We start from the raw sequence: 27,171 nt of genomic DNA, 5'->3' as shown, positions 1-27,171 counted from the left end.
GTGTAAAAGTGTTCCTATTTCTCCACTTCCTCTCCAGCAACTGTTGTCTCCAGATTTTTTAATGATTGCCATTCTAACTGGCGTAAGATGGTATCTCAATGTGGTTTTGATTTTCACTTCTCTAATGACCAGTGTGATGAGCATTTTTTCATATGTTTGTTGGCCTCACAGATGTCTTCTTTTGAAAACTGTCTGTTCATATCCGTTGCCCACTTTTGAATGGGCTTGATTGATTTTTTCTTGTAAATCTGTTTTAGTTTTTGGTAGATTGTGGATATTAGCCCTTTGTCAGATGGGTAGATTGCAAAAACTTTTTCCCATTCTGTTGGTTGCTGGTTCACTCTAATGATTGTTTCTTTTACTATGCAGAAGCTCTGGAGTTTAATTAGATCCCATTTATCTAATTTGGCTTTTTTTTGCCACTGCTTTTGGTGTTTTAATCATGAAGTCCTTGCCTATGCCTATGTCCTGAATGGTTTTACCTAGGTTTTCTTCTAGAGTTTTTATAGTGATAGGTCTTTAATCCATCTGGAGTCAATTTTAGTGTAAGGCGTCATGAAGGGGTCCAATTTCTGCTTTCTGCACATGGCTAGCCTGTTATCCCAACACCATTTGTTAAACGGGGAATCCTTTCCCCATTGCTTGTTTTTGTCAGGTTTGCCAAAGATCGGATGGTTGTAGATAAGTGGCATTGCCTCCGAGACCTCTGTTCTGTTCCATTAGTCCGTATCTCTGTTTTGGTACCAGTACCATGCTGTTTTGATTACTGTAGCCTTGTAGTATAGTTTGAAGTCAGGTGGCGTGATGTCTCCAGCTTTTTGCTTAGAATTGACTTGGCTATGCAGGCTCTCTTTTGATTCCATATGAAGTTTAAGGTGTTTTTTCCAGTTCTGTGAAGAGGGTCATAGGTAGCGTGATGGGGATAACATTGAATCTATAAATTACTTTGGGCAGTATGGCCATTTTCATGATATTGATTCTTTCCAACCATGAGCATGGGATGTTTTTCCATCTATTTGTGTCTTCTCTTATTTCCTTGAGCAGTGGTTTGTAGTTCTACTAGAAGAGGTCCTTTACATCCTTTGTTAGTTGTATTTCTAGGTATTTTATTGTCTTTATAGCAATTCTGAATGGCAGTTCATTCTTGGTTTGGCTCTCTTTAAGTCTGTTATTGGTGTATAGGAATGCTTGTGATTTCTGCACATTGATTTTGTATCCTGAGACTTTGCTGAAGTTGCTTATCAGTATCAGGAGATTTTGGGCTGAGACGATGGGGTCTTTTAAATATACAATCATGTCATCTACAAATTAAGACAATTTGACTTCCTCCTTTCCTGATTGAATATCCTTTATTTCTTTTTCTTGCCTGATTGCTCTGGCTAGAACTTCCAATACTCTATTGAATAGGAGTGGTGAGAGAGGGCATCCTTGTCTAGTGTGAGATTTCAAAGGGAATGCTTCCAGTTTTTGCCCATTCAGTATGATACTGGCTGTTGGTTTGTCATAAATAGCTTTTTATTATTTTGAGATACATTTGGTTGATACCTAGTTTATTGAGAGTTTTTAGCATAAAGAGCAGTTGAATTTTGTCAAATGCCTTCTCTGCATCTATTGAGATAATCATATGGTTTTTGTCTTTGGTTCTGTTTATGTGGTGGATTATGTTTATAGACTTGCATATGTTGAACCAGCCTTGCATCCCTGGGATGAAGCCTACTTGATGTGCTGGATAAGCTTTTTGATGTGCTGTTAAAATCGGTTTGCCTGTATTTTATTGAAGATTTTTGCATCTATGTTCATCATGGATATTGGCCTGAAGTTTTCTTTTCTTGTTGAGTCTCTGCCAGGTTTGGGTATCAGGATGATGTTGGTCTCATAAAATGATTTGGGAATGATTCCCTCTTTTTGGATTGTTTGGAATAGTTTCTGAAGGAGTGGTACCAGCTCCTCTTTGTATGTCTGGTAGAATTCAGCTGTGAACCCATCTGGACCTGGGCTTTTTTTGGTTGGTAGGCTATTAATTGCTGCCTCAACTTCAACCCTTGTTATTGGTCTACTCAGGGTTTTGACTTCTTCCTGGTTTAGGCTTGGGAGGGTGCAAGTGTCCAGAATTTATCAATTTCTTCCAAGTTTACAAGTTTATGGGCATAGAGTTGTTTGTAGTAATCTCTGATGGTAGTGTGTATTTCTGTGGAATCTGTGGTGATACCTCCTTTATTGTTTTTTATTGCATCTATTTGATTATTCTCTCTTTTCTTTTTTATTAATCTGGCTAGTGGTCTATTTTGTTTATCTTTTCAAAAAACCAGCCTCTGGATTTATTAATTTTTGAAGGATTTTTTGTGTCTCTGTCTCTTTCAGTTTTGCTCTGCTCTTAGTTATTTCTTGTCTTCTGCTAGCTTTTGAGTTGCCTTTTTTTTTTTTTTTTTATCTTGCTCCTCTAGCTCTTTTAATTTTGATGATAGGGTGTCAATTTTAGGTCTTTCCTTGCTTCTCATGTAGGCATTTACTGCTACAAATTTTCCCCCAGACACTGCTTTAAATGTGTTCCAGAGATCTGGTATATTGTGTCTTCATTCTCGTTGGTTTTGAAGAACATCTTTATTTCTGCTTTCATTTTATTGTTTATCTTATCAACATTCAAGAACCAGTTGTTCAGTTTCCATGAAGTTGTGCAGTTCTGAGTCAGTTTCTTAATCCTGAGTTCTAATTTGATTGGAATGTGATCTGAGAGACTGTTTGTTATGTGGTTTGTTATGATGTGAAATGTATAGGTTGTTTATCATCAGGTATTAGTATGAAAAATATTGTGGTGAATATTTTATAATGTGGTTTGTTATGATTTCCATTCTTTTGCATTTGCTGAGGAGTGATTTACTTCCAATTATATGGTCAATTTTAGAGTAGGTGTGTTGTGGCGCTGAGAAGAATGTATATTCTGTGGATTTGGGGTGGAGAGTTCTGTAAATGTCTATTAGGTTTGCTTGGTCCAGGTCTGAGTTCAAACCCTGGATATCCTTGTTAATTTTCTGCCTCGTTGATCTGTTTAATATTGACAGTGGAGTGTTAAAGCCTCCCACTATTATTGTGTGGGAGTCTACGTCTCTTTGTAGGTCATTAAGAACTTGCTTTATGTATCTGGGTGCGCCTGTATTGGCTGTGTATATATTTAGGATCGTTAGCTCTTCTTGTTGAATTGATCCTTTTACCATTATGTAATGCCCTTCTTTGTCTCTTTTGATCTTTGTTGATTTAAAGTCTATTTTATCAGAGACTAGTATTGTAACTCTTGTTTTTTGTTTTGTTTTGTTTTGTTTTGTTTGGCTCTCCATTTGCTTGGTAAATCTTCCTCCATCCCTTTATTTTGAGCCTATATGTGTCCTCGCATGTGAGATATGTATCCTGGATGCAGCACACTGATGGGTTTTGACTTTTTATCTAATTTGCCTGTCTGTGTCTTTTGATTGGGGCATTTAGTTCATTTACATTTAAGTTTAATATTGCTATATTTGAATTGGATCCTGCCATTTTGATGCTAGCTGGATGTTTTGCCCATTAGTTGATGCAATTTCTTCATTGTGCCAATGCTCTTTACCATTTGGTACATTTTTGGAGTGGCTGGTACTGATTGTTCCTTTCTATATTTAGTGCTTCTTTCAGGAGCTCTTGTAAGGCAGGCTTGGTGGTGACAAAATCTCTGAGCAATTGCTTGTTCATAAAGAATTTTATTTCTGTTTTGCTTATGAAGCTTAGTTTGGCTGTATATGTAATTCTAGGTTGAAGGTTCTTTTCTTTAAGGATGTTGAATATTGGCCCCCACTCTCTACTGACTTATAGGGTTTCTGCTGAGAGATCCACTGGGATTCTGATGGGCTTCCCTTTGTGGGTAACCTGACCTTTCTCTCTGGCTGCCCTTAGCATTTTTTCCTTCATTTGAACCCTGGTGAGCCTGATGATTATGTGCCTTGGGGTTACTCTTCTTGAGGAATATCTTTGTGGTGTTCTCTGTATTTCCTGGACTTGAATTGTCTTGCTATGTTACAGAAGTTCTCCTGGATAATATCCTGAAGAGTGTTTTCCAACTTGGATTCATTCTCTCTGTCACATTCAGTTACACCTATCAAACATAGATTAGGTCTTTTCACAGTTTATCATTTATATAGAATATAATTTATTGAAGCATTCCTGAGATGAGAAATGTATAGGTTGTTTATCATCAGGTATTAGTATGAAAAATATTGTGGTGAATATAACTTCGGTACATCTTTAAACTCCAATCTTAATCCTCAAAGTAGACTACAAAAAGGATCCTTACAGACTTAAGGGAAAAAAAGGCATAAGTGAAGGTATTAATGACTATTGCCATATTGGTTTGTAACATATTACATAATTTTAAATTCTCACAAATCACGAATAGGACTATTTCAATACACATCTTCAATGCATCTGTTAGTTTTCTTCAAAATGCCACTTTGACAATAAATATTACATTTTTATTGTTATTTAATTCACAATTACTTGATTGCCAGTGAGGCTGAAGTATTTTTATATGTTGTCCACTTATTAACCTGTGTATTAGTAATTTTAATAATGTTTTTTAATGTATGATTATGAAGGTACTATGTTTCTTTAATAATTTTATAACACAACTAAGTAATGGGCAATAAAGTTTTATCTCTAAACTCACCACATGAAGATGACAGCTGTTAAAATGCCAGCTTATGTTTTTTCAGTTTTATACCACAACCACATTGACACATTAACTCACAAACAATTATTGACAAAACTGGAATACCATGTATAAAATTTAATCTTATGTTTTCACTTAACCTGAGGGTTTCAGCATTTCTTCCATCATTAAATATTTTGTTAAAGTGCAGTATTAAATATTGAGTAATGCATATGTCTTCATATGAGTGTTAAAATGTCTTCTTACATATTTAATTAAATCACTGTATCATATGTTTGTATTTTTCATCCTCTCACTGTCATGAATATCCTGGTGCCCAGAAGTTTAAGTGCAAAGAAATGGAAGACAAAATTTTTCCTCTCCAAAAGTCAACACAACTATTTAGATAGCATTCAAATATGCAAATACCATTTAGAGACAATAATGGAAGATAAGTTACAAAGGTAAGTTTTAAATAGACTTTGCTTGGATCACTCAAACAACAGAAGAAGCCTTGTTGATTATGCATTTGTTCTCCCTGGGATTATTGTTTTTCTCACTTTTGCTAGTAAAGAATGTTTCTCCTCACCTCAAAACTACTGGTCTTCCTGCCTCAGGATTCTCTCCTCTACATAATGTCTCCCCTCATCATGATAGATCTGATCTTAAAAATATTTTCCTTTTATAAGATGTACTTGTATAACATGCATTCACTCTGAAACAATCTCCCTTTTAAAAATAACTTATCATTTATTCCTTGGCTAGGCTTTCTTCCTTTTCACAGAATGTATTGCCACCTAATGTTATATCATATGATTATTTTATCTACTATGCTATGTTTATTTTCTATCAGATTCCCAACTACCATAGGTTAGAGAAGTAGGTTTGTTTGATTAATCACTGAATTTTCAAAACCTGAAAACTATTCCTAGCACAGAATAAATTGCCTTAAAGTATATTATTCACCTGTAGTTTCCTTTTTATTTCATTTGGGTCTTTGCCAGGTTTTGGTATCAGGGTGATGCTAGATTCTTAGAATGAGTTATAAATGAGTCCCCCCTTCTCAATTTTTTGGAATAGTTTCAGTAGAATTAGTACTAGCTCTTCTTTGAATATGTATGGTGGAATTCAACTGTGATCCATCCAGCCCTGGGCTTCTTTTTGTTGGTAAGTTTTTATTACTGATTCAATTTCAGAACTGATATTGGTCTGTTTTGGACTTCAATTTCTTCCTGATTCAGTCTTCGGAGGTTGTATGTTTCCAGGAATTTATCCATTTTCTCTACGTTTTTTAGTTTGTGTGCATAGAAGTATTCATAATAGTCTCAGAGAATCTTATGCATTTCTGTGGGATTACTTGTAATGTCATCTTTCTTATTTCTGATAATACTTATTTGGATCTTCTCTCTTTTTTTTCTTTGTTAATCTTACTAGTAGTCTGCCAATGTTGATAATCCCTTCAGAGGAACACTTTTGGTTCCATTAATTCTTTGTATGGGTTTTTGAATCTCAATTTTGTTCAGTTCTGGTCTGATTTTAGTTATTTACTTTCTTCTGCTAACTTTGGGGTTAGTTTACTCTTGTTTTTCCAGTTCTGCTATGTGTGATATTAGCTTATGAATTTGTAATCATCTTAATTTTTTTGAGGTAGCTGTTTCACACTTTAAACTTTCCTCCTAACACTGATTTTGCTGCATCCCAGGGATTTTGGTATGTTGTATCTCTGCATCCTGATGAACATAGACACAAAAATCCTTAATGAAATACCAGCAAACAAATCGAGCAGCACATCACAAAGTTAATTCACCATGACCAACTATGTTTTATTCCTAGGATATATGGGGGATTCAAAATACACAAATCCATAAGTTTGATTCAACACATAAATTGAATTAAATACCAAAAATCATGTGATTATCTCAATAGATGGGGAAAAAAATTCCTCAATAAAATCCAAGATACATTCCTTCATAATAAAAGCATTCAATAAAGTAGGCATCAAAGGAACATAGTTCAAAATAAATAAGAGTCATTCATGACAAACCCACAGGCAACATCGTACTGAATGGAAAAAAGCTTGAAGCATTCCCTTGGAGAACTGGAACAAGATAAGGATTCCTATTCTCATCACTCCTATACAAAATAGTACTAAAAGTCCTAGCCAGAGCAATCAGGCAAGAGAAAAAAATAAAAAGCATCCTAATAGGAAAAGAATAATTCAAACTCTCTCTTCAGGGATGATATGCCTAAAAAACCCTAAAGACTCAACAAAATTGTTCCTAGAACTGATAAACAAGTTTAGTAAAGTTTCAGTATGTGAAACAAATGTACAAATATCAGAAGCATTTATATACACCAATAATGTTTAAGCTGAGAACCACGTCAAGAACTCAATTTCATTTACAATAGCCACAAAAAATAAAATACCTACAAATATATCTAACCAAGGAGGTAAAAGATATCTACAAGAAGAGCTACAAAATACTACTCTAATAAATTATATATGACACAAATAAATGGAAAGATATTCCATGTTCATGGATTGGAAAAATAAATATTATTAAAATGGCCAAACTGCCCAAAGCAATTGATAGATGTAATGTTATTCCTATAAAACTATCAAAGTCATCTTTGAGAGAATTTAAAAAGTCTCAAATTCATGTAGAACTGAAAAAGGAGCCTGAATAGCCAAAGTAATCCTAAGTAAAAAGAACAAAGTTAAGGCATCACATTACTCAAAAAACTATATTATAAGGCTACCATAACCAAAACAGCATGGCATTGGTACAAAAACACATACATGGAGCAATGGAACATAATAAAAACCCAGAAATAAAGCTACACACCTACAGCTAGCTGATCTTCAACAAAGTCAACAAAAATAAGCAATGGGAAAGAGATTCCCTACTGAATAAATGGTGCTGAGATAGCTGGCTAGCCCATATGCAAAGAATAAAACTGGACCCCTACTTTTCACCTTACACATAAATTAACTCAAGATGAATTACAGATTTAAATCTAAGACTTCAAATTATAAGAATCTCAGGAGCAAACCTAGAACAAATAAGATGCCTAAACCTCAACATCATGCAATGCACCCATGTAACAAACCTGCCCGTGTATCTCTTAAATCTAAAATAAAAGCTGAAATTTTAGAATAAGTGTGATGTGGTGTTGAGAAGAATGTATATTTTGTTGACTTCGGGTGCAGGATTCTGTAGATGTCTATTAGGTCTGCTTGGTCCAGAGCTGAGGTCAAGCCCTGGATATCCTTGTTAATTTTCTGTCTCATTGATAACTCTAATATTGACAGTGGGGTGTTAAAGTAGTCACTATTATTGTGTGGGAGTCTAAGTCTCTTTGTAAGTCTCTAAGAACTTGTTTTATGAATCTGGGAGCTCCTGTATTGGGTGCATATATATTTAGGATACTTAGCTCTACTTGTTGCATTGATCCCTTTACAATTATGTAATGTCCTTCTTTGTCTCTTTTGATCTTTATTGGTTTAAATTCTGTTTCATCAGAGACTAGGATTGGAATTCCTGCTTTTTCTTGCTTTCCATTTGCTTGATAAATATTACTCCATACTTCTATTTTGAACCTATGTATGTCTCTGCATGTGAGATGGGTCTTCTGAATACAGCACACTGACGGATCTTGATTCTCTATCCAATTTGCTAGTCTATGTCTTTTAATTGGAGCATTTAGTTTATTTACATTTAAGGTTAATATTGTTATGTGCAAATTTAATCCTATCATCATGATGCTAACTGGTTGTTTTGCATGTTAGCTGATGCAGTTTCTTCATAGTGTCGATGGCCTTTACAATTTGGTATGTTTTTGCAGTGGCTAGTACCAGTTGTTCCTTTCTATGTTTAGAGCTTTCTTCAGGAGTTCTTCATCGTTTTCACAAATACTCCTTCTAATAATTACTGTGAATACTTCTCATATCCAAGCCCTTTCTCTGATTCAGATTTTCCTGACTTTGGGCTACAGACATTATGGTTCCCCATACTCACAGGCATCTCCAAGATGGGCACCTTCTTCCTTGGAGTCTTTTGAATATAGCTTAGTGCTGGTCTTATAGGTCACAGTTACATACTTTCTGCCATGTCTCCATTGCTTTCTTAGATGCAATAATCAGAACACCCAACCCTCACTTTCTGGCCATTTGCATTTCCTTTGGCTTGTGCAAGTGTCTCACCATATCCTTCATCCACTCGAGACATCCAACATCATTAAATCCAAGTGGAAATAGCCAATAATAGCTATACATGTGTGTTAAATGACTGAATCAAGAAAAATAAGTAGATGAATAAATGACTAAATAACTAGAGGGTTTTTTATAAAAATGAAAAAAAATAATCAAATGAATAATTTTTGCATAAGGTGAATTTTTTTAGCTAAAGGAATTCTTTACTACTTTGATCAATTTTGGCTCGATTTCCAAAGCTAGAGTCCTCTTTTATTTGGAGGGTTTGTAATTTTCAGTGATGTGAAATAATTATTTGATTATTTTTCTGCATTTTTATAAGGCCACTATACTAAAAGGAGATCTAGTTAATTTTAGAACTCTCTTCTTGGTCCTAGATATAATGTTCAGTACTTTCCCCTAACATCTTTATAAAGCATACAGACTAATTTAGAAAGTATAATTTCTGATAATTATATCTAATGTTTATTGAGTATGGACTATGTGACAGGCATTGCATAAACTCATTTAGTTTTCACAAGAACCTTACATCATAGAACATGGATTGGGATAGGCTACATTATTCTAAGGTAATAAACTAACTCAAACTCTCAGGGGCTTAGCACGGCTAATCTTTCTCATTCATGTTACCTGTTAATGAATACAGGCAAAGCATGCTGAACCACAGTCACTCAGAGACTCAAGTTCATAGATGCTCTGCCATATTACATCTACTTCATCTGGAAAATGTGCCCCTACCATCATCCTAGTAGAGGAAAAAAGAGTGTGTATTTTTTCTCAGAACCATCTACCTTCACAGGATTTGAACTGGTGCCATGTTTGCAATAGAGAAGATGGGTCCAAGTTTAACTAAAGAGCCAATTTCAAGCCCATTCATCACATATTTGCACTGACCTTGGCATTCCTGCTTTGATGTGGTATGCAAAGAAGAATTTAGTTAGATCTTTTGATGGTTATATATCTCATAGTGGATTATTTTTATAACATTTCAGAAATTTCTTCACCTCCCCAAATCCTATTACTTTTGTTTTAGAATCAGCAATGTTGTCTTCTGCTTATATATCTTTTGGAAATATGTGAACTTGAATGTTGCTTTAGTTACTTAAATTATACAACATTTGACACAAGAACAGAAAATCAAACACCACGTGTTCTCACTCATAAGCGGGTGTTGAACAATGAGAACACATGGACATAGGGAGGGGAGCATCACACACTGTCTGTTGAGGGGATAGGGGAGGGACAGTGGTGGGTAGGGAGTTGGGGAGGGATAACATGGGGAGAAATGGCAGATATAGGTGATGGGGATGGAGGCAGCAAACCACATTGCTATATATGTACCCATGCAACAATCCTGCATGTTCTGCACATGTACCCCAGAACCTAAAGTGCAATAAAATATATATATTTTTAAAAAACAACATTTTTACATTACTTTTTTTCTCAGTGAACCTCATTTTTTTATGTGTAAAACATTAAAAAAAAAAAACTGCCTCATATGACTGTGGCTAGAATTACATGTAAAAAAATGTATGTACTATATATGCATAAAATACATGTAAAAATTTATTTAGCATATACATGACACATAATTGATGCTCAATAACGTTACCCATTCTTAATATTATATAGCCAAATATTAGTAGATTTTTGTAAAAGTGTTTTGAGAGTTCTATTCATAGAATGTAGATGGTCTATATGATAAAAATTTCAATTGATAGTCTCTGTTTTGTAGAACTCATAAACCAAAGAGAAAATGTTATGTTTAAAGTAAATATTGAATAAACTGATGCTAATATACTTCTTAGAATTCAGCCTTTGGAGGCTTAACTTTTGGCAAAGACTAGAGATTTTGGTACTTTTAAAAGTTTTGTTTTTAATCGACACAATAATTGCATATATTTAGGGGGTACTATGTGAAGTTTTCATCCATGCATATATTGTGTAAATATCAAAACAGGTTAGTTGGCATATTCATGACCTCAAACACTTATTAGTTATTTGTAGTAATAACATTCAAAGTCCTCTCTTCTTGCTACATTGAAATATATAATACATTATCATTTGTATTTTTACATTCATATTGTAGTAATTTAAGAAACTGCTATCGCTGAAATAAGATAAGGAGTTTCTGATTATTTAAATAAAGATCCTGTGAGATTTCCAGATACACTTTTAAGATATTAGAGAACACTAAGAATGTGAGTTTTGAATAATCATCAAAAATGTGTGGCCTCTTCTACCAGCATGGTAAGTTTCAACATATTCTAACTTATTCAGCAGATCTTGATAATGTAATTTGGAGAGCACATTGAGACTTTTAAAAAATCTATCAAATTGCAAGTATTTTCTTTTTTTAACTCAGAGATTACACTTCTGGAATTTATATCATTTATACATTCATGTCCTTTTGAGATCATATTACAAGTTAATTTCACAGCATTATGTATTAAAACAAGATAGTGAAAGTAATTTAAATGTCTATCAATATGGTTACTGGTTAAGCTACATTTAAAACATGGAAAACTAAGACATTTTTAATTGTTTGTTGGATAACTAGTAGTTTCTTTTTGACCATTTCTTAAATCAGTAAAAAAAAAAAAAAAAAGTAGTCTCTTATATTCAATCAAAAATTATCTCTTGGTAAAACTTGAACTGAATTTACAGTCCACCAATGGGGCATATGTTGTGAAACTTTAGAATCATGAAGTTTGATTTTGGAGTGAAATATCCCCATAGAAATGCCACAGGTTTTTTGAGCTTAGTGTTCCTCTACTTGGAGCTGTTTTATCCTCAGAGCTTTCAGTGAGGACTATATAATTTAAGTTTGAGCTTAAATATCATTCCCTCGATGTAGAGCTACTTTTACTCTTATACATTCTTGGTAGGGATATAAAATGACACATCCGTTTTATAAATACTGTTTGGCAATTTCTAAGAGAGTTAAATGTATACCAACAGTATGACCCAGTAATATTATTCTTGGTTTATATCCAGGAGAAAGGAAGACATATGTTTCCCAAAATACATGCATAAGAATGTTTATAGTAGTTTTATAATAACCAAGAACTAATAAAAATGGAAAAACCACTATAATCTTAGCTTTAAAAACTCACTATAATTATCAACTCCCCTTAAATTCATGTATAATTTTAACATGATATCAATAAAAAGATCAACAATTATGCTAAATAATGTCCATATTTTTTTACATATAATTTATATTTTACTATTATGGAGCTTATATGGATAAATGAATATGAATGGCAAAAAATACTCTGAAAATTAAAAGTAATGAGGAGGAAATAGCTTCACCAGTTACCGTAATATCTAATGAAGCCTCAATATTTAATATTGTATGTTACTAAAACATGAATAGATGGAACAGATTTAAAAGTCCAATAATGAACCCAAAAGCATACAGAAATTGGCACACAGAAATTTGAAATGTAATAAAGTTGGAATCTCAAATCAGTAAGGAAACAATAGTCAATCAATAAATTGGGAATAATAGATCAGTGAGCTGAAAAAAAAAGTAAGACCTTATGTGACATCTTACATCAGAAAATAATTCAAAATAAATAAAAATTGTTAATTAAAAATGAAAGCTTTCTTCAGTAACTTTTGAATTGGAAATGTCTCTGAACTATTATTTGAAATCTAAGAGATATAAAAAAGTATTAAAAATTAAAGGCCCAAAAGCCAAACACTGTCTTATAACAAGAAAGTTGTTTTTAAAAGGACCATGACAAGCTGGGAAAATGTTTACAACTCCTATTACTGCAAAGATATTGCTAAACAGTTTCAACAGTGATTGTGTTACAGGACCTTTGGAATGTCACTGTTCTGGCCAGAAACCCCTGTGCAGTTGCTGCAGTGGGGTGGGCAGCACCAGGTGCTGACACCCACCAGCTCTCTGTGAGCTACGTCAGGACCAGGTGCATCACAAGCAGCTTCCACAGCTGGCACCGGGGAACATGGTGGTTCCTGGAAGCTTGGAGACACCAGGAAACAAAGGGCCCCAAGGAGGGAGTCACAATCTCTCAGGTCTGGGATCCCCAAAGAGCCGCAGCTCTTCTCTCCTTCTCTTTGTGTGCAATGTGGCAAGCAAGGGGCATGTCTCAGACCCGTTTGTGTTATAGCTGAGTTCTTGTCCTGTGACTAGGAAGAATAAGATACATAGACAAGTGGAGGGTGAGCAAGAGGAAGAGGAGCTTTATTAAGTGATAAAACAGCTCAGAGGGGACCCACAGCAGGTAGGTCCTTTCTGCAGCCAGGGTGTTCTGATGAGTATTCAGCTATCAGCAGAGAGGGGAGCTTCTCTCTGATGCTGATCATCCTGTCTTCTGCAGTTCTAGAGGAGGACCTAGAGTAGGTGTCTCCTATTTGCAGGCTGGTTTTCCCATAGTCTCTACAGCTGTCAGCAGAGAGGGTAGCTCCTCTCTGCATCTGGTCGTCCATCATCTCTCCGTCCTCCACTCTGCTCTGGCTGAGCCTTGGGTTTATATGATCCTCAGAAAGGAGGAAGTGCAAGCCAGTTGGTCCATGGGTGGCCATGGGTGGGTCCAGAAAAGGCACCACAAGTTCTCACTCTGGTCCCTGGAGCTAGCAGCCCAGCCCCGAGCCTTCAGGCCCTCCCCGGCCTGAAGATGAGGCCTCACTGGGGACTCACACCCTTCCACTCAGTACCCTGTCTCCTGCAGCCCTCCATGGTACCCAGGCTGCTTGAGCCAAGGGGCACCTGCATGTCATAGCTGAGCTGCCCGGAACCCCTCCCTTGGGTTCCTCCCCACCAAAGTCTGGAGGAAGCCCCCTAGGCAGCAGGTGGCTGGTGTATCAGTGCTGCCCCAAGTGTGGGCTATGACAACATCCATGCTAAGCTCCAACCCTGCTCCGAGATCAGAGTTGGTGCCAGGAGTTGAGAGAGGCCAGGCAGTGGGAGAAGTCACCTCTAAGGCTGCAAGGGCAAGAGCACACAGAGGCCCAGTTTCACAGCCTGACTTGGAGGGCAGGGCTGCTGCCTGCTCCCGGGTCCCACCAGTGCTGTGGAGCATGTAGCCTCAGCTGTGCCCACTTGCAGCCTGGGGCAGGGGCTCCAGGTCCCGTCTGGGCTCCTCCCATGACACCCCCACTGCCCCACACCACCCGCCCCTGCCCCCACACACACGCTCAGGGGTGACCTAAGGTGGAGCGGATTGTGGGCCCAGGGCGGGCCCTGGGCCCAGGCATTGGGGGTGTCAGGCTTGCCAGTGACCCTGAAGCAAGGCAGATCCCAGGGATATGTCCCAGCCGGCCCTCGCAGAGCCTCTTCTGGAGGAAAAGGAACCCTGTACCTTCAGCAGGTACAGGGTTCTGCTGTCTTCTGTTTGTCTTCTGTTTTTTTTTCTCTTTGTCTTCTGTTTTCAGAAGTTTCACTGTAATGTTCCCAGGACTTATTTTATTTATCCTGCTTGGGGTTTGCATAGCATGGTGACTACACCACTGGCTGTGTCCCCTAAGTGGGTGCTGCTTCCACTTCCTGCTCCATGATGTGCAATCCCACTTTCATAAACTGGGCCCAGCCCCCACTCTCCATGTGTAAAGTGGCACCACCCCAGGCCCAGCTCTGCCTTGAGGCCCTCCTCTGCCCGACTGCACTGCTCCCTGTCACACTCCTTCCCCACCAGGCCACCTGGCCTGGCCCCATTGCAGTGGCCCCCAGGAAGGCGGGCTCTTGGGGGCTGTCTGCCTCCTCCACGCACCCTCTCTGTAGCAGCTGGTGTGATGGCAGTGGCTCTCCAGGCAGCCCATGCTGCTATCAGTTGTACCAATTGGCACTCCCACTTGCAATGTAAATGTGACTTGCAGGTGCTCCACATCTTATCCAACACTTAATATCACCAGTGCTTTAAAGGTACCCTTTCTGGTTGAAGCACAGTAATCTTTTATTATGGTTTAATTTGCATTTCCTTAATAATAAAAAAAACTATGTTCAATACCATTCTATATGTTCATTGATCACTTAGATATCTTTTCTTTTTCTTTTTTTTTTTTTTGGGACAGAGTCTTGCTCTGTGTCCCAGGCTGGAGTGCAGTGGCACAATCTCAGCTCAATGCAACTTCTGCCTCCTGGGTTTAAGTGATTCTCCTTCTCAGCCTCCCAAGTAGCTTGGATTACAGGCACCCACCACCACACCAGACTAGTTTTTGTATTTTTAGTAGAGACGGAGTTTCACCATGTTGGCCAGGCTGGTCTTGAACTCCTGACCTCATGATCCACCCACCTTGGCCTCCTAAAGTGCTGGGATTACAGTAGATATCTTTTCTTGCAAAGTCTCTGTTCAAATCTTGAATGGGTCTTTTGCTGAAAAAATCTTTCAGCATTTGTTTGTCTAAGAAAAGTCTTTCTTATACTTTCACATTTCCAAGATACTTTTTCTGATTATAGAATTTTAGTTTGGCTTTTTTTCTCTATTACATTAAACATGTTACTTAATTGTTGTCTCATTTCTGTGGTTTCTCTAGAAAATTCATTTTCAAGTCTTGTATTTGCTCCTTTGGTGGCAGTGTGGCTTTTTTTTCCCCCATTTTCTTTAAATTTTTCTCTTTGTCTTCTGTTTTCAGAAGTTTCACTATAATGTGTCCGGGTCTTATTTTATTTATTCTGCTTGTGGTTTGTATAGCTACTTGAGTTTGTGTGTTGATATCTTAATCAGTCTTTCATAAATCTGAGGCCATTGTCTTCTTAAATATTTTTTCTAATTTATTTTATGCTTTCTATCTAGTACTTTCATCACACACTTGGAAAACACCTTGACAATATCCCATGATTCTCTTGCACTTTGTTTTGTTTTTCCATTATTTCATTGTGTGTGCTTCTATTTGGGCATATTCCCTATTGGTTTGTCTTTGAAGTTATCAATCCTAATATCTTCAAACATTTGTGTCCTATCTGTTGCTAATTCATCCAATGAGTTCTTAATTCCCACTACACAGACACACACACACACACACACACACATACACACACATCTAGGTTATCCATTTGGGCTTGATGTAGATTTTATTTGTTCTTTTGAAATTATTTGTCTTTTAATCTATTTTTACCTACTTTTGCCTCCACTTTCTTTATATGGTAATCCTAGTTACTTTTAAATTATTTCTACTAACTCTATTATTTGGATCGTTTATAGATTTGTTTGTAATTTGTGTTTATTTCTTCATTATCAATCACACCTTTCTTCTTTGTGTATTTCATATTTTTTTCTATTATGTGCTAGACATAAGGTTTCAGAATATTGTAAGAGTTCCTAATGATATCATACATCAGAGAGGGATTCCCCTTTCTCCTGTTATGTAGATGGAGTGAGGTGCTAATTACCTCAATCTAAACAGGGGTTGTTCTGGATAATGGCTGGGTGGCTTTCTATTCCTCAGATATGGCCTTTCTGGGATGTTTCTGCCTGGCAAGTTTCTGCTTCTTCATCCCTAAAAAGATGGTGGGAAATTAATTTCTGTTATTCAGAGGATTTTAACTTCCCATCTCACACATTTGCACAAGCTAAGAAGTGTAAGGAAGAGAACAGTACCTTGTGGCAGGGACACTACTCTAGCAGGACTCTGTCCCTGGCTCCATGAGGCTGCAAGAGGTATGATTATGCCTTTTGGAAGCTGTGGCTTCAGTCTCCCATTATTCCCAATAATGAAACAAGTGTCCCAAGAGGACCAATTGCCAAGAATTTGAACTTCTGGTTTCCAAACAGTTGTACAAACCCTATATGATTTTTAGAAGTTCCGCAGCTTCTTCTTCCCATTAGTAGACTCCCATCATAATTTCTCTTTCTCTCAGAAGAGATTCATTTGCCTGGAGAAGAATGATCCCCATCTGCACTCAAATTTAGCGAATGGCCCAGGGAAGAAAATAGCCATTGACATTAGCTTACCCATGTTACCTATGAAGTATCCTTTATCCTACAAAATCTTATTCATCTTGACTTTATTGCTTCTACAACTCTCCTCTTAAATATATAATTTTGATGTTATAGATATAATTAAAGATATAATTTTTCAAGTTAATACTCTTTTCTAGTTGTTGCAACGTGAACAGTGGCCTAAACTATCATATTCTTTCAAGAACCACAAGCTGGAGACGTTATTTTCATTTGTCAGATTGTTAAGAAAATAAAAAAATTTTGGTAACACACTATGTTGGGAAAACTGTGAAGAAATAATGTTAATATATTGCTGATACAACCCACATGGAGGGCAAGCTGTTACAGAGATTAATATTGCAAATGCTTTTTCTTTGATCCAGCAATTATACTTCTAGGAACATTACTCATATACTTGCAAAACGACATGCTACAAGAGTATTTATTAAAATATTATTTCTAATAGCAAAAGATTAGAATCAATCCAAGTGTCCATCAGTAGGATTGGAGAATTGAATAAAACACTAAGCTAACAAATTATTACAGAAGTTTTTTGTCAAATAACATAAAAGATAACTAAGGTTTATTGTTAGTTGGAAAGATCAATGTGCTGATAAGAATGTGAGGATGTTAGTGTCTGTAGAAATTGGGTAATTTACTGAATATATATTTGAATGTAAGTGTATGAAAAATGGCTGAAGGTACACAAGAGCCTAGTGACATTGAACGTCAATTGAGGAATGAAAGAATAAAAACTGAATAGAAGAAAAATGGAGTACAGAAAGAAAAATTTTACTGTATACTTTTATAGATAGTTACACTGTGTGAATTAGTAACTCATTCAAAAAATTTAATATATACATTTACAAATAATAAAAATAGTAAAGTTTAAAATAGTTTAAAGAGAATAAGTAATATCACAAATTGCATTTAAAATATGTACAAGTTGTCATGACTCCAGAATTGTGAAGTTTATATTTTTCTAAAACTGATGAAAATTTGGAGAAATACAGAGAATGGACCATAAGCCAAAGAAATGAGGATTAAAAAATACACAAGTGACATTTGACTTTCCTCAGGTAGATCAGCAATCTTCTGAAGCTTCTCATAATAAAACTACACTTCCTTAAGAGAAAGGAAATAAACACTTAATAACCCAAGTCTCCATGAATTCCACTTAAACAAGCAAATTGTATTTTTCAGTATTGCTTTTCAGAGTAAACCTCCTAGAAGGTAAAGACATTTCTAGATAAAACAGGTAATATGCTTCATCAAATTACCAGAGAAGACTCACTGGAAACGTAATGAAACTTCGAGGCAATAGGCCAACTCACCCATGAAAAAGGAAAGATTACATGCTACTGGAGTGAGCATCTTAGAAACAAAATTTGCAAAGAGTGTCTCCAGCCTGATATTTCTCTGTGGAATATAAAATGACTATCTTGGCTATTGTCAAATAAGGATCTTGCAACTATTCATTCTTAATATTTTGACGGTGTATCAGAATCCAATTACTTGTCTCTCCATGCCTCAGGATTCTCTACGTATGCTATTTTACTTGAGAGAGCACTGGTTTGAGATGAGGTGATGGAGATTCCAATCTGAGCTGTGCCATTAGATGACCTTGGGACAATCTGCTTTTCCTTTATGTGCATTCATTTCTTCCTCTGGAGAATAAGGTTTGGATCTAGATTATCTCTATAACGCCTTCAGGATTCACATACTATATGTATGGAAAGAAATTAAACAAATGAAGGTCCTTAAAAGTGAGCAGTTCAAGTAACACCATTCATTATGTCAAAACGCATAGAGCAGATTGCATAGATTAGTTGGTTCACATTCTTGGGAGCAAGTTGAATTGAGTGGTTGAGTCTGGTTGAGTCAGTTTTCCTCTAGGTTTCAGGAGTCTTACCTGTAAAATAAGGAAATTGGGATAGATAATTTTAGGATGTTTTAAAGGAGACACTTTGTTCATGAGCTTGAAATAAACGTGTTGGAGAACTCTTTGGCCTTGGTCAGTTTGTGATTTTATTCATATAAACCCATCATGAAGGCAAAAAAACCTTAAGTTAAATCACTATAAGTCTGTATTATATAAACTCTATTTGGACCCAAAGTGCCCAAACATTGAGGGTACTTTCCCTCTGCCTCTTTCTCCTTTCCAATTCAACTAATCCTGATCATTTCAGTACCTGCAGGGTGGGAGCACAAAAAATGGAGAAAGAGAAAAACCTGGAGGCTTCAGCCTCTCTCAGCATGCACCTAGACATGAGCAGAAAATGAGAGCTACAGAATATTCAGTGTGATCTTTCTTCACCAACTAGAAATCTCTCAGAGTTAACACAATATTGTCTACTCATTAGTTATTAGTAGTTTAAAGAATCATCTCTCCTAATATCTCCTTCCTTTTGATTTAGCTAACCTGTATGCAACACTTAACTAGCTGCCTATATATTATTCTAGTCCCTTCCTTTATCCATCTTACTTAATCTTCATAACAAACTTGAAATGTTAGTATTTTAAGTTCCATTTACAGTCGAGAAAACTACGATTTAGAGAAGCTAAACCTCTAGCTGAGGTTACACAGTTATCCCCAGGCTACCAGTAGCAGACTCAAGTTTCAAAGTCAAATTTATAAACTCCAAAGACCACATTTCAAATCACTGCATTGTGGTAGATAATGGAAACATTATCTATTATTACCCTCATTCGTTTTATATCTCCCTCACTATCTGAGTTTTCACTATCCAAATATGTTCTGCAGCAATTTGCAAAAATGTTTTATCAAAAACTCAGCATCCAGATTGAAAAGCCACTCTAACGAATTTGTCACGCATGCACGCGTTTATGTTGTTTGCCGGTCTAGGCTAGAGAAGGCAGAGTATACTGAAGCCTTATCTCAGTTATTCTTCCCACAAGACCACATCAAGAGATTATATTGCTCTAATGTGTCATGCTTTAGTAATATCATCTTCTCCACATTATTAAGAGAAAATGTTTTAAAGAAGGTGCAAAAAACCAATGAGTAACATAAGAAAACTGAACAGACTAACAGACATTTAATTAAAAGGCCTAGAAAAGTCTATGCATTAGGGGAAAAGTTGGAGGTAGTAAAGTGAATTTAAGAAGAAGAAAAGCTGTCATTCTCCCCTAAACATATTCCAGTAAGGCCCCCACCCTATCCCACCAATGAGACAAAGGTAATCAGTGATACCAGTGACTTCATATGTCAAAATAAGCAGTTAATGTTCCATCACTGTTTGACTCAGCCTTTCATCAGCATTTGACACAGTGATTTGATTGTTCCTTCCTGAAATATTTTCTTCACTTAGCTTCCAGGATAGCATGTTCTCGTGACTTTCTTCTAAAGTGGCTATTGCATCTCATCTTTCCAATGTCTGTTAAATCTCAATCTTTAGTCTAAATCCCTGTTGTACTTTATCCAAGCTATCTCTGTACTTGTATTCCTACCTGCTCTGAAAAAAAAAAAAGACTTGTATGTAGCATTTGTTGATATTTATGGTGCAAACACTCCCACCTTGGCCAATTTTAAGCCACCATTGTGACTTGTGACATTGTATTTTTTAAACTCGTAGTATTAGATTCCATAAAACTACTGGAAATTTCAACCACGTACTTGAGCTCTCCCTGAATGCCAAATAGTCCTCTCAAACATAATATGTACAAAACACAGTTATTGAATTATCTCTTCCCTAAACCTGCTCCTTTACTAATATTCTTCTTCATAAATGGCACCACTGTTTATCCAATTTCTCATCCAAAATTATTGGCAAAAGTCTACCACTTTCCCTGTTAACCTTCAGTGGTGAAGGGAACTACTACTAAAAATCTGGAGGTGGAATTACAGTAATGCACTGCACAATGACATTTCAGTCAGCAGCAGACTATGATAGTGGTCCTGTAAGATTATAATACTGTATTTTTAGCTTCTCTGTGTTTAGATGCAGAAATACTTACTATACTGCAGCATTCAATATTGTAACATGCTTTTGAAGTTTGTAACCTAGAAGTAATGGGCTTTACCATATAACCTAGGTGTGTAGTAGGCTATACCATCTAGGTTGTGTAGGTACATTCTATGATGTTCACATGATGAAATCACCTAACAATGCATTTTTCAGAATGTATCCTCATCCTTGAGCAACGTATTCTGTATTCTGGGACAGCCGTCACTCCCCGAGGTGTTCCTCCTGAATAAGGATTTAAGCTTGTAGACTCTGAGCTTGATTCTAGAAAGAGGAAGACTCAACATTACAGAACACCTCTTTTTAAAAAATACAGCATTATTGGAACAGGAGAATGACATAGACAGCTTTGAGTCCCCACCAAAGACTCAGGAACCAAGGAAAGCCATGCTGTTACTGCTATCCCAGCTTCTGCCCTATGTAGCCACATCACTGCTGATAAGATTTGGGGTTTGGGGCTAATTAGAATGGATACCTAATCAAATCATATTTCTACGTGCTTGCAAACTGTTTGTATGAGCCTGTGTCTTTTTTAAGTCAATTCACAATTTACCAGAAAACCTGTCTTGCATATACAAGCAGGATTAGAAACTGAAAATAGATCTGGATTCTTCCTATTATGAATATTAAAAAATTAAATATAGAGAAAACTGCACATGATAATATAACAATGTACCTATCAAGGATATTTAACACTTGACGACAATTTTGAAATGTTTATTTTGTATCTTTTGTTATCATAATCATGCATAGTTGCAGCTGCTGTCTCTGTGCTCCTCCTTAAACCCATGTATCTCTCTCTCTCCAGATATAACCATTACTGTGAAGGTAATATGTATTCTTGGAAAGAAGACTTATTCTGAGGATGTCTAGTAGTCAGACCATGCTCTAGAAACCCAGAGCACGATGCTACTAAATGATGATGAAAATATGTGTGCTTGTGCATCTCTAAACCTTTAGTGGTTATCATTGTATAAATCTAACTGCTAATATGCCTAGCCTGGTTCCAGCATACATTTCCAAGAATAGGCACTCCAATATAAGCTAGCCTGCCAGAAATGTCCTTCCTTCTTTGGGAGGAGACAATCAGAAATGTATTTGGGCATTAAAAATGATCTATGACAAATTTCTCTCCCTACTTTCTTCCATATTATTGCATCCTCACATAAATTTCAAAAATTCTATGATATACTTTCAAACTGGTCTTTGAAAGTCCGTTATTTCGTCAGTGTCCCTCCTGCCTCAGAGTTCAAAAATAGTTATTTCAAAATAACTTCAGTTAAAGCATAGACTGTTCAGTGTATTTATGGCACAGATCTGCCTCCTGAATGAGTTTCAGATACTCTCACTAGCACCCTACATCTAACAAATAGGAAAATGTCACAGCCACATGATCAGATACGCATAGATGTGAAAAATGCCCTTAATGTATGTACCAGTAGATTCATTGCAGTCAAGGAAAGAATCATTGAACATAAAATAGGTTAATAGAAATTATTTAAACTGATATATAAAGAGAAAAAAAAGTAGTTGAGGGAAAAAACAGAATAGACTATCAATGAGATGAAGGACGATATCAAACGGTGTGGCATATGTGGAATTGGAACAATAGGTAGAGAAGAAAAAGAAAAAATATTTGAAAAATTGATGACTGAAAAATTGATGACTGAAAAATTTCCAAAATTAGTGACAGACACCTTCTCCAAGGTGAGGGGACACAAAGCAGAATAAATACCAATAAAACGATGCCTGGTTCTATCATAATCATATTGTTGAAAACCAAAGACAGAGAAAATCTTAAAAGCAGCCAGAGAAAAAAGATACATTACTGAAAGAGTAACATTTAAAAGAAGTACAGGACATTTCTTATCAGAAACCGTGCAAGCAGGAAGGCAATGCAGTGACATATTTACAATGCTGAAAGAAAGAACAAAGAGTCAACCTAGAATTCTATATTTCCTGGGAATATCCCTTAAAAATAAGGGAAAAAACTTCTGATTCTAGCTCCAACATGTAAAGAGCTCTGGACGCTATTACTTCTATCTTTACAATAAGAAAAAGGCGAAGAAACTGAATTATCAGTAACTTGTTTTGAGCCCATCATTGAATTGAGCTCACTCATAGAGCATACCACTTCCCCAAAACTGAAGAGATGAGAAAATGCAGAGATTGATAACTGAAATCCGCTCACTTGGAACAGAAACCACTGGAGACATAAACTGGTAAGAAAATTTAAGTAGTGATGTTCAGTAATTGCTGGAGGCTGAGTGTGGACTAGCATGAAAGAGAAATTGTTGGAGACTACAGACAGGGAGGAAGCCACACTTTCCTGGGTTTTACCTCTAGAAACTTCAACAGGCTCTAACAGTGAAGATCCAAGAAAGTCCATCATGGGAGGAGAGAAAGAGTAATCCCTGTGAAATATGTATACAGTGTTCTCCATAACAGAACTCTAGTCTCCAGTGGTAAAGACTGTCTCATAATATTTTGCAGTATCAAGTAATACTCCTCGGAGCACATTTTGGAAAAGGCAGGTTGAAATGATTTATATAATTCATCGGGTACAGAGGAGGTACTCTATCCTGGCAGCTAGAATTGTTGTTATTGGGTATTGATATATATTCTTCTCAATCCCTAGTTGAAAACCTTTGAATATCTATATTGTCTATATCTAATTGTCTATATTTGCCCCTAATTGTGTAATTAAAAATACATGCTTTGAGAAGAATCAAAATGCAAATGTTCTTACAGGGAAGACTTAGCAGGGTAGACACTATGATATCACGATGTTCGAATGGCCTTCTGTCTTCCTCTTTTTTTCTTTTTTGTTCTTATTTTTCATTTTTTGGCTCTAGTACTTGCCACTGTCTTCCTGAACAAAATACCTTTCCTACTTGTTTGCAGGTTCCAAAGTCAAGTGCAAACATCCCTAAGATGGATAGAACATATCATGAGAGTGTTAGGAAGCACAAAAGGGGGAGGCTGAGGATGAGTTCAAAGATTAGTTCTATCAGTTTCACAATCCTCCATGGGCCTGTGAGTTTCTTCTGTGGTTTACTTAAAGCTACCAATAATTTCAGAACAACAGTCTGTGCTTTTGAGAATAGAAGCATGTAATGAACTAGGGCCTTGTTAATTTGCATAAAAATTCTCAAATGCCACTCTCCCCAGTTCTCTAAGTGTTCCTGAATTTATTTTATTCTTTACAGCAAGTACTTCTGCTGGAAAAACAAACAACCCTTTGAATCAGACTCATGTTTGTTTACACCCCATGGAGAGCTGGATAACAGATAGATTAAATCAAAAGCTGATTTTGCACAGAAAGCATAAAAAAAAAAAGAAAATGCTTCTACAGTCAGAAGCACTATCACTGTTGTGTTTAGCGATTTTCCATGAGATGTGTGTTTTGCTTTCCGGTTTGCCTTCTTTATTATTGCCTAAAATATCATCTCTCCTCAAAACTCAGCCATATTGACCTACAATTCATGGCCAGATCCTCTCCTTCAGGAAGTCTCCACTGACTATTTTTTTGAATATATAATATTATTTTCTCTCCCTTGTATAACCTCAATGAAAAGAGGGTCTCCTGATAGGGCACACTGACTTCACTATGTTTAGTGATTCAAAATTGGATCTCACTGAAGTCTCAGGCATTGATCTTCTGCAGTGCTCACTGGTATTCAGCATGCACTAACGGCTACGGCTATTTAGTGGTTTCCATGTCTATAGCTCTGACCTTCTAAGCGATGGCAAGAAGGAAGTCTGCAGAGAGGACCAGCTATCCTTATACTCTATTTGTAGCTTCCTATGTAGTCTATCCTCCTTCCCACATTTATTACAATATATAACCTTTGCCTTTCACATCATCTAAGTTCTTTCACAAGCATCAACCCATTGAAGCTGCATAATAGCTTATTAGGGAGTTCCTCATCACTGGCCATTGTCATCAGAAACTAAGGCTCAGTTAGTGAGACAGAGCACCTTGCTGAAGCATGTTCTACCAGACAGTGGTGAAGCCAACTCTATACCAAAGACATAAATACCACCCACATTCTTCGAACAGAACAATACTATTTCATGTCTCCTGTGTGAAGCTAGTGACTACAACAAGAGCTTAGAGTTTTTCTGGAGCTAGAGGAGGATGCTCCAACTACAAGAGGAGAAAGAAGGCAGAAAACCTGGTCATTGGTCTGAAGCTTCTCAAATTGCTCTGCCATGTTGGGTCCGTGATTCATGTGTTGTCCTTTAGAAATGTTAAGTTCCAAAGGAAAGGAAAGTACTCAAGAAACTGGGACCACGGGTATTTTGTTTGATTTTTAAGGGGTTGAGATTCACAGTGTCTGCAGTGTTGTACTAGGAAAAAACACAAGGTCAGAAGCCAAAATATTTTTAATTTGAACTCCATGCCCTTTTTCTCACATCTCTTCACCCCACCCAATTAATCAATTAATGAAGCTCTTGGGCAAGTTAAGTATCTAAGTCTCTGGAACCTTGTGAGTCTCCTCAATTGTGAAATGAATGTGGTGTCAATAAATTCCATGAAGGATAATTATGAGAATTGTGTGACCTAAGCATGTGAATCATTAAATAATTGTAATATAAAAATGTGAGTGGTTATAAAGGATCTAATAAGTACAGTACAACACTCTTAACCATATACAATTAACTAATTCTCCTGATTAGCCTACATTAACCACTGCTTTTGTAAAATATATTAACAGAGGTTTACAGAACCATTAGTATACTTATTGCTATCTTAAATAACAATAAGTTATTAATACATACTCCAATATTTCCATACAATGTTTCTCCCCCAAATCAGGTTGTATATTTAGCAAAACTCTGTTGCGTTTACTTTCAAATCTATTTATATTTGGTCATACTTGCTCTCGTAATTACAGACCAAATTAAATGTCAGATCAACTGAAACATCATGGGTATGAGTGGAATGTTACTGATTCTATTATTTCCGTTAAAATCGAGTTACTTTGCTGCTTTGCAAATAATGGATAATGGTAAAAATCACTAAAAACATTTCAGACTAAATGGCAGCAAGACCACAATGAAAAAAGTAGAAAAGAAATAGTATTACTCTAGAAAGAGCATGAACTCATATAATCTCACAAATGTCTTTAAATCTTAGTCCACTTTAAGGAAACTGAAACTAGATACCACAAAGAATTCATTAAGATTGAGGTTTACACAGGAAATACAATAAGAAAATTCAATCAGATGGCCTATATTTAAATAAAAGGGCTTACTCCTACTTCAAAACTTTACTGAATGAATGTACACCAGTCTGTTATGAGTTATAATAAAATATTTAAGATAAAAACATATTATTTTTTATAATTCTCCAATTTAATTGACCTTTTGGATTAGTCAACCAATGCCTGGTCTCAGTGACATTAAATGAGAGGATTTCTTATTTAATGCAAATAAAATAATGAACAAAAATTGGTCTCAAAATCGGTGCTAAAGGAGAGGAAGGGGAGGTTAAATCTGCAATGAGGACAGATACGTTTTTATGTTTGGGCTTTGCACGTACTTCTTGGATCTTTCCACCTGATAGTCTCCTCACAGTTGCTCACTGATGCCAACCATTCTGGCCTTTCTCCCAAGTCAGCCTCACAGACATGGCAGCTGTGTGCAGAGGGATGTCACGAGAGATGCTTCTGAAAGAGTGGACAGCTCTTGTCCTTTGACTCTGGAATAAATCATAATTGCTATATATTATAAAGTTGTTATGGACAGCTCAGCCTAGAAATCAACAAGAATAAACAGGAAGCCCACAGTAAGTCTGGCACCTACACTTTAGCCTGGGCTCAGATGTCCAAAGCAGATCCTCGTCCATCATCCAGGGTCAGTGAAGCTTGAAAGTGAGAGCCAATTCCACAGACACCATCTGTGGAAGTGGAAAAAACCTGTGAAGCAGAAATAGATAAAATGGCTTTCAAGCTTGGCTGTGACTCTTTCAAATAGGAAGATTTTAGGCAAGGAATAAAATTGCTCTGGATCTAAATTTTCTCCACCTATAAAATGTGGATAATAATTTCTACCCAGTCTACCTTAAAAGTTTGTTGTGAATGTAGGGAACAGAGCTCTCCTCATTCTCAAGAAGGAGCCTCTGCCCATCTCCCCACGCTTTGACTTTCTGCACACTTCTATTGCCAGCCCCTTCAATGTGTGTGAAGGTGTTAATTTGTGAATGTAGGACATTTACCAAGCCATGTTTACCAGTGGGCTTTAAACATCAGTATCAACATGATATCTTCATCTTTGCTTGTAGTAGATTGACTTTGGGAGGGTTTTCCTCCTAGTAAAGGCAGACCTTCTAAATGACAGAACTTCTAAATGACTCCAGACATTCCTATTTTGGGCAGAGTAGACATA

The 27,171-nt window shown here is 36.5% G+C and overlaps 1 long non-coding RNA gene across 1 annotated transcript; it reads right to left on the bottom strand.

The window, feature by feature from the left end:
• Positions 1-17,351: 17,351 nt before the first annotated feature.
• LOC105730885 (uncharacterized) lies at positions 17,352-26,871 on the bottom strand. The gene is made up of 3 exons (XR_001110584.2): positions 26,590-26,871; positions 26,327-26,485; positions 17,352-18,704 (listed from the first exon to the last, which is right to left on the bottom strand). It is a non-coding gene; the product is annotated as an uncharacterized LOC105730885 (long non-coding RNA).
• Between the last annotated feature and the right edge of the window lie 300 nt (positions 26,872-27,171).

The sequence above is a fragment of the Aotus nancymaae genome, unplaced genomic scaffold (assembly GCF_030222135.1).
Source record: "Aotus nancymaae isolate 86718 unplaced genomic scaffold, 86718_ANA_hifiasm-v0.15.2.pri h1tg000006l, whole genome shotgun sequence".
NCBI lineage: Eukaryota > Metazoa > Chordata > Mammalia > Primates > Aotidae > Aotus > Aotus nancymaae.
Note: the sequence above shows the minus strand (reverse complement) of the source record. Positions and strands in the feature narration are given on the sequence as shown.